Genomic DNA, 6,681 nt, shown 5'->3' with positions numbered 1-6,681 from the left:
TCGCCGTTTTGTGCCATTTGTTCCGGAGTAAAAAGCCACCGTTCCCACGCCTGCGTGGGGACATAGCCCCATAATCGGGGAATCCAGCCCAATGTGTCCCTTTCGGGATCAGGGTGTCCTGACTGAGACCCCCATTGCTGCATAAATTAATTTAAACCCACCGCCAGCTGCAAAGTACAGGCTCCTGGCTGTTGAGACTGTTGGCTGTTCACAGTTACTGCAAATGCTCTGAGAGCTTCACGTCATGTGGAAACCCACTCAGCCCATCCATCCCGACACCCTCACACCCCGGCAGTATCATCACCCTCAGTCCTTTCACCCCTCCGCTCTCCCTCAGTCCTTCCTCCCCTATCCTCCCCCTCAGTCCTTCCACCCCTTCCCTCCCCCTCAGTCCTTCCACCCCTTCCCACCCCTTCAGTCCTTTCACCCCTTCCCGCTCCTTCTGTCCTTTCACCCCTTCCCTCTCCTTCAGTCCTTCTACCCCTCTCCTCTCCCTCAGTCCTTCTATCCATTCCCTCTCCTCAGTACTTCCACCCCTTCCCTCATTATCAGCCCTTCATTCTATCTCCCCCATTTCCTTCTACTCCTTCCCATTACCACAGCAGCCCCCGTCCCCCCTCCGAGGTTCATACCAGCATCACCACAGAGTGTTGGTCCTGGGTTGGCAGTATCAGTGGGTCTTGTCCACGGGACAGAGGAGGATGATGACGACTCGCTGTGAGATGCTCTGCTGCTCCTCATTGTCTGAAAAATCTGACTCCTGTCTTTAAGATAACATACAACTGTCCGCCCGGGTGATCCCTGCATGTGTGCTGGAAAATCCTTCTCATGGGCCCAAATATGTTGGGGCCGGTGGTGTGTTGCGGGAGGTTCTGAATGGTTAGGGTTCACTCACTGGGGATGCTGTCACACAAGGCTGACACCTCTCCTATGTATTCTAGTTGTGTTTTTGCATCTCCAAAAGTGACCGCTGTTTCCTGGGATTGGGCAGCCCTCTGACTGTCCGTTCCCTCGCGGGTCCATGCCTTCACCTCATGTGCTGCAGCAGGTGTGTGCTGCTCACCAGAGCGTGACCCAAGAGCCTAATCATTAACATTGCTAACCGAGGTGATAGCCTCTGCAATGGTGGATGGTGCAGATGAAAGCAGTGGCGTGATGTCAGTGTCTTCCCCGGAGTGTTCTGAGGGTCTAGATGGGGGGCAGTGACCCCGGACAGCCCGGCCCCGGCTGATAGTGATCCTGTAAGACAAAAGACATGGGGTGAGATCCTGGGAAGGAATCCGTGGGAATGGGGTGATCCGCTTGATCTATGGACAACTGCGTTGCATTGGGCTCTCACTTGTTTGGTGCATGCCAAACGCATCGCAGGCACTACCTCTCCATGACCTCCTCTGCAAATTGCAGGGCCCTTTCTTCTGAGGGGCTGTGGACCCGAATATCGGGAATGCCCTTTCCATCTTCCAGTGCTCCCAGCAATTGCTGGGCTCCTTATCTTTGGGCACACAGAAAGGACATAGTGAGATGCGGAGAGGCAGGTTTTATAGGGAGGGTCTGGAGGGGGGGCTGTAGCTGGTGGCAGGTGTGTGCAAGGCTCCTGGCCAAAGAGGGGAATGCATGTGTTGGGATTTAGTGGAGGGTGAGCTGTAGGGAAGATTAAGACAGGGGTGGGTGGTGTTGGTCTCTTGGGATTGGGGGCTAGTGTGAGGGGTGAGGGACAGGCATGATGGTCCAAAGAGCTGCCCGAAGGAGGTTGTTCATCTTTCAGCATTGCGTGCCTGTCCTCCTGGTGAGTCTGGCAGCACTGACAGCCTCTGCCACCTCATCCCAGGCATTGTTGAGAATGGTGGGCTTGAGACTCCGCCCCAGGAGTTTTCCTCCTCTCCTCAATGGCATCCAGCATTTTGTCGATCTCTGCCTCCTGGAATCCTGGACCAGGTCACTGTGCAGCCATCATCCAGTTCCATTTCTCTCAAGCTTGAGGTAGTCTGCTCCATTCTCTCTGCAATCTGGCTCCGTGTGCTTGGAAAGGTTATATATCGCATTGCACACTCTCTGCTGCAACTCAGTGATTACTTTTCTCACCAATAGCTTCAGGGTCACTTGACAAATTGGCAATGGCTTCCTAATGTGCTGTAGTTTTGATGACTTTAATATCCCACCCACTCCCAAACCTGTAAAGTGTGAACATCAGTATCACCTAACACTGATGTGACTGCGAATGTACCTATGATGCAATGTCACATGATTAGGTAACTGTGATCTGGAGGGAAAGAGGACAACTTTGTGGAGAATTACTGAACTGCGCAGAGACCTGGAAAGAAACAAAAATGTAATTTAACAACCAGTCTTTCGTAACTTTCTCAGGGCAACAGCAAATCCTAAAAAATTTAGACCCTGAACAGAAGACAAAAAATGACGGCAGCAGACAATGAGCAAGGCCAAGAAAACCTCCAAGTAAAGTCTGAAGAGTTGCCAGACGACACATCCTTGGAAAAAGAAAATAAGAAAATTGAGTGAAGACTCACCTGAGAATTCGGAGCATCGTGGTGTGGCAGTTGCAAGTTCAGATGCAGCCTGGGCAGCAGTGAGCACAGATCACAGTCTACATAGCAAACTACTGGAGCAGAAACAGGTCCAGAGCTTAGGACAAGCAGAGTCGACACCAGCACGCCCAGAATTTTACAGAAGTGCTAAAGGCTCTCAACTGACTTGACACTGGGACAATTGGAGAAAGAGATACAGATACAGAACAGCTTCAGGGTTGCATAAGAAGGAACAAATGTGGTGTATCTTTAGACTAATAGTATAATTGAAATAGGTTTTCAGAAGTATGTGGAATTGATGCAAGATAAACAGAAGTTTATTGAATAGGTCCTTATTATAAAAGGTTTGGCACTGGGCTCCTTAAAAGCCTGCAAAGTCGCCAATGATGTCACAGAAGTCATGTGACTCAGATCTCAAAGAAACATTGCACTTAATTACAGTAACGCACATATATATCCCTCCCCCTTTAGTCCAACGTAACTAATTTAAATAAAACATTTTATTGAGCTATCAAATATAAACAATTATATACATACGGCCAAAAATATACACACAGCATAACTTTCACAAACAACCAAATACTAAACTATCCCTCTCTACCCAAGCCCTCCTCCCCCTCGCCTTCTAATGAGTCCAGGTCCTTGTAGAAAGAAATTAATGGCTGCCATCTCTGGGAGAACCTCCACACCGAGCCTCTGATGGGAGACTTGACTTTCTCCAGATGTAAGACTGATATCAAGTCTTCGATCCAGGCTGATGCCTTGGGTGAAGAGGGGGATCTCCAGTTGAGCAATGGCTATTAAGGAGGCGAAGGCAAGAACATCTACCTGACTCACCAGTAGAAAGACGGGGGTACTGGATTCTCCGCCGGCGGGATGTTCCCTTTTGCCGGCAGCCTGGGGGTTTCCCGACGGTGTGGGGCTGCCCAGCAATGGGAACCCCCATTGACCAGCCGGCGAAACGGAGCATCCTGCCGGCGTGCTGATACAGAAATGACTCCAGTCCCGGGAGTCCGGAACCCCAAATATTGTAACCAGCGGCCACGGTTTTAAGGATATCAACAAAATCTTGGATACTGTATCAAAAAATGAGGCCCAGAATCCAGTTAGCTTAGGACAAGACCAAAACGCATGCCGGTTAGCCGGTGTAAGTGAACAGCGGTCACACATGTTCTCCATGTCTTGAAAGAATACACTCATCCTTGCCTTTGCCCAATGCGTTCTATGTAGCGCTTTGAACTGAACTAAACTGAGTCTGGCACAGGATGAAGTGGAATTCACCCTGTGGAGGGTTTCTCTCCTCAGTAAGCACAGAGACTAGTTTCTCCACCCATTCTCATGTACTCTATTTAAATGGGCAGGATACAAAGGCTGTACAGATTTGAAATTGACCCTCTCCCCTGCTGTGCCAAGGCCACTACCTTTTCCAGCAGGGTAGAAGGGGGGGGGGGGGGCGGGGGAAGGATGAAAAAACGTACATGAGAAATCCTGGGTGGGATCCTCCGTCGGCTGGTGCTGGAATTGGGAAACAGGATTGGATGGAGATTTAGTTTTGACGCCAAAGTCTTGGCGGGCGCCGGTTTGACGCCAAATCGCAATTCTCCGGTGCTTGGCAGGCGTGTCAATGCGTTCCAGAACACACGTACAGTAAACGCCTTTGGCATATCATTAACAGTCCTGACCCGGTATTCTCCAGGACATCTGCGATTCTCAGGCTCCACTGGGGCGAATTCCCGATGGCGAGGTTCACTTGTGCTTTTACAAATCGTGAAAACGACGCCGTCGCTGCTGAGGGAGAGAGAGGGGGTACAGAAAGTGTCCAACATCGCCATAGCTTACTGACAGTTGTGCCGTTGGCCAGGGGAAGCTGCTGCCAGGGCCGAGGGGAGTAACGGGAGGTGGCTAGGAGGTGGGCTGTGGGGTTGCACGGAGCACCATTGCCGCGGCCTGCAAGGCAGCCGTGCAGCTGTGCACAACGCTGACTGTCCACTGTAAACTGAGGACCACAGCTCGTATGGTTATCCCCCCAGGGCACCCCCCCAGGTGCCCTCTGGCCCCAACTGACCCATCAGTGGGATGGGTGCGTACCAGTGCCATCTTGTTGGCTCGGATGAGTGTTTGTGAGGAGTGTAATGTCTAATGCGGCTGCATCTTGTCAGCCTCCCAAGCGTCAGTCACAAACCCAGCGAATCCCGCACTGTTTCTCATTCGAATCGATTGCGTTTCACGTGGCTCCAGTGCTAACCTGTCCACAGTTGCTGAATCAGTCCACGTGCATCACCAGTTTTGCTGTTGTGGAAGTCCACGAATCTTGCCCTGGTGCCAACACTTAATCTCAGGAACAGAGAATCTGGCTGCCCTGAATTTGAAAAAAACAGGAAAGGTTGTAACTGTCTGAAAGTTTTTCTAGTCTGGCAAAGCTACCATCCAGAAATAAATCCCCAAAGTGCACCAGACCTCCCGTTCTCCAGGACCTGAACAATGGATCCAAGCCCGAAGGCACGAAGAGGTCGTTGTCACATGCCGGGGAAAGTTAGGATACTTTGAGAAGATTGAAGTGCTGCTGAAACTGCTTCCGAATTCTGAGGGATAAAGTCAGCACAGGGTTCAAGGAAAGACCTACTGGAGAGAAGGGCAGCGGGGTGGTAATTATGGCATGTAGGGAGGAGGCTGTGGCACAAGACTGTGCCTCTAACCTACTACAGTTTGATTTGGGTCAGACAGCCATTGTAGGATTTTCTGCGTGTTGGCAGCCCAGTAATAAAACAGGAGGTTCAGGAGAGCCAAGCCTCCCGATTCTCTGTCTCTCTGAAGCTGAGCACTGCAGAATCTGGGACGTTTATCTGGCCAGACAAATGCTGATCCTAATTTGTTGACCGTAATAAAAAATGCTTTGGGGAAAGAAAAATGGGGATACTTTGAAATAAGAACAAAATCTAAGTCGCACATTCATCTTAACAGTTTGGATCCTGCCTACTAGTTCACTGGGAAACTCTTACTTTTACTGATGTTTAATTTATAGCCTGAGAATGTGACAGGTCTCATGAGGGCCTCTGGCCCTACCATTAAAGCCTGAGTCAAAAGCCTCGTCTGGTTCTTCACCCGTAAGTGAGTCTTCTGTCAGAACAAAACACACAGGTCCAGACCCTTCAAGTGTGCAAAAAATCCTTGCCCGCTTCACTGGTCCATTCAAAGCCCTCATATTCCAGGTTATAAGACAGAGAGGAGAACCTTTACCACCTCTCCCCCACCATGGTCAGCCATTATACCTGTAGTTCAGCAGGCAAGAAAATTTGTAACGCCATGGCGAGGGGATCCCACCAGGACAGCGGTCTGTACCAGTATTAAGGCTGGACAAGTACAAATTTGTGGACAATGTCAGACTACTAACTATGCCCTCCTCCCTCCCCCCACCCATCCTGAACCCCACAATCTCCAACAAACACATCCAATTTATATAAAATCTAAACTTTCTAACCCTTAAGTCTACGCTCCACCTCGTTGAGTAATTGTGAGTCGGAGCTGCAGCATACCCAAGCTTATGACTTCCCTTCTCTAGACCCATCTCTAGCTATAGCTGAGATGCCCCTTTATTCCCCCGCCCCGCCAGCCATTTAACGTTGTGGTGTCCCTTGGCCCATCACAGGATCTGAGTTTTTACTTTGAAGTTATGGAACCTCAAGATCATCGCTTGAGGGGATTCTTCCGCACTTCTGCAGCGTACGATGAGCCCGATCCAGCTCCCGGGGTGTGTGGAGCGGTGGAATTAAGGAACTTCCCGTCCACCATTTTAAAAAGCATGAATTCTGTGGGAGTGTTGCCCTTCGTTCCCTCCGGCAGGCCCGTACAGTGGATGTTTTGCCTTCGAGACCTGTTCTCAACGTCAATTAATTTATTCTTTAGAAATTGATTCACGTCCAGCACTGTGATCCGCTCACTGTGGTCGGTGAAGGCCAACTTCATATTCTGGACCGTGTCACCTCCATCCATCCCCTCCAAATTGCTCAAGATTTGAGTTAGGGACTCATCCACTGATCTTTTTATTTCTCCGGTCAGGTCCCTGTGATGACATGTGAACTATCATCTATGTATGTAATATAATAACCCAACCGTATGTAAACATTAGTGCCTTTATGTA

Source organism: Scyliorhinus torazame, chromosome 16, assembly GCF_047496885.1.
Source record: "Scyliorhinus torazame isolate Kashiwa2021f chromosome 16, sScyTor2.1, whole genome shotgun sequence".
Taxonomy (NCBI): Eukaryota; Metazoa; Chordata; class Chondrichthyes; order Carcharhiniformes; family Scyliorhinidae; genus Scyliorhinus; species Scyliorhinus torazame.
This window is presented reverse-complemented; position numbering follows the sequence as displayed.